Source organism: Camelina sativa, chromosome 15, assembly GCF_030686135.1.
Source record: "Camelina sativa cultivar CO46 ecotype springtype chromosome 15, ASM3068613v1".
Taxonomy (NCBI): domain Eukaryota; kingdom Viridiplantae; phylum Streptophyta; class Magnoliopsida; order Brassicales; family Brassicaceae; genus Camelina; species Camelina sativa.
In genome coordinates, this window is record NC_141894.1 from 28,932,814 (window position 1) to 28,935,157 (window position 2,344).

Below are 2,344 nucleotides of genomic sequence, written 5' to 3' on the forward strand. Positions count from 1 at the left end.
CCCTACTCTTTTCTACTCTACTCTATCTTTTTAATAATGTCATTTCCGTTTATTTCTATGGCTTTATCATTCGTTTCTATGTCCGAGTAGTGTAGCAAAGTTTCTACGGATGGGATAGATGATTAGGTGTTCTTGATCGGTTAGGATGCTTTAGTTGATTGTTATGATAGATAAATTTCCTTCTAGGTTGATGTTCTTAATGCGGTCAACAGACCGACAGGTTGAGATTATATCTAGGGCGTTTACAATGCTACAGGCTGAAAGGAGTAGATAAAATGCTTGATTAGGTCAATGATAGAGGTATACTTAACTTTGAGTGACAAAATCAGATAAGTCTAAGTATACTGACAAAAATGAATTGTTCTTAATGCCTGCTTGTTCATATTGCTAGTGCGATAGTGTGGTAGTATGTTCAAGGTTGATTGTTACTAGTGCGACAGTGTGGTGACAAGATTTTAGAGGTTCATTGTCTAGGAAATAATTGCTTGAGGCATGTAAGGCATCCGTATTGGTCTAGAACACTTAAGATTCGATTACCCCCATCCTTAGGAACTTTCGTATTTCATTTCTTGCATTTTCCTTACTTACTCGACCACTTACCCGATCAGGTACACGATAACTTGTATCGAGTAATACCTCGAGCTGTTCATAGTTCACTTGCATACTCGATCACCCCACTCGATCCTGTACTCGATTACTTGCATCGAGTGCTTAGGTCGTGTGGTTTACTTGTTTATATTCTTTTACTTTGTTTATATTAGGACTGTTAGAACCAAACCCCCCTATTGCTTGGCTTGACTTGCTTGATTCTGATTGCATCCTATCTGCTAGCATAACAACCATTTGGATTGATAACCCTTTGTACTACAACTGCATAGGAAATTGATACCCTTGGTGAAAACTAGTCTATCAATTTGGCGTCGTTGCCATTTGGTTGTTTTATTTTGCTACGTTTAGGATTTCAGGACTTGCTAGATCAAGTTCGTTTGTTTATATTTGTTTCGGATACTGACTTGTTTGCTTTCGCCTTTGTTTGTTTTGAATCTCAGGTACAACCCGAGCACCCACCCGACCTGTCACTCGATCACCTGGATCGAGTTTATCCTCGAGTACACACTCGGATACTTGCCTGTGCATGCAAACACGATCCAGAGGTAGCCAGAACTTGAGTCCTTTCATCGACAACATCGACAGACCTCGGATACTCAGACAACAACAAGTTCAACTGGAACTAGCAACCATTGAGGAGACGATTAATAATCATAACGGTCCACCAGCTCCTCAAGCAAGGACCAACATAGGAGCAGGAGATGCTCCGACTACTCACACTCAGAGGAATGGCATTGTGCCACCAGCTGTGCAGAACAACAATTTTGAGATCAAGAGTAGTCTCATCCAGATGATACAGAGCAACAAGTTTCACGGACTACCAATGGAGGACCCATTGGATCATCTGGATGAATTTGATAGGCTCTGTAGCCTAACTAAGATAAATAGAGTCAGTGAAGATGGATTCAAGCTCAGGCTTTTCCCATTCTCTTTGGGAGATAAAGCACACATATGGGACAAATCGCTCCCTTAGGAGTCCATCACCACTTGGGAAGCGTGCAAGAAGGCGTTCCTGGCCAAATTCTTCTCAAACTCCATAACCGCAAGGCTGCGAAATGAAATTTCCAGCTTTGTACAGAAGAATAACGAAACGTTCAATGAAGCTTGGAAACGTTTCAAGGAGTACACAATTCGATGTCCACATCACGGATTCAGTAATGCTTCATTGCTGAGCACACTATACCGAGGAGTGGTCCCCAAGATACGAATATTGCTTGACACCGCAAGCAATGGTAACTTCCTCAACAAGGATGTTGATGAAGGTTGGGACCTAGTTGAGAACTTGGCTCAATCTGATGGCAACTACAATGAGGAATATGATCGCTCTGTGCGATCTACAGGAGAGGAAGATACCAAATACAAGAGGGACATGAAAGCCCTCAATGACAAGCTCGATCAGCTCCTCAACCAGCAGAAGCATGTACATGCTATATCAGAGGAAGAGCAGTTTCAACAACAAGATGGGGAGACTATGCAGCTAGAGGATGTTAACTAAATCAACAACCAAGGAGGTTACAACAGAGGGTACAACAACTTCAAGCCGAATCCGAATCTGTCTTATCGGAACCCGAATGTTGCGAATCCTCAAGATCAAACCTACCCATCTACAGTTCAAGGGAACCAGACCCAACAGAAGCCTTTTGTCCAGTACAATCAAGGCTATGCGCCTAAACAACAATACCAAGGGACCTACAACCAACCACCAGGGTTCCAACAACACCAAGGTCCACCGAAC

At 42.5% G+C, this 2,344-nt stretch overlaps 1 non-coding gene across 1 annotated transcript; it reads right to left on the bottom strand.

Moving 5' to 3' along the window:
- Window positions 1-1,654: 1,654 nt before the first annotated feature.
- LOC147927282 (small nucleolar RNA R71) lies at window positions 1,655-1,761 on the bottom strand. Its single transcript, XR_015583141.1, has one exon. It is a non-coding gene; the product is annotated as a small nucleolar RNA R71 (small nucleolar RNA).
- Window positions 1,762-2,344: the final 583 nt, after the last annotated feature.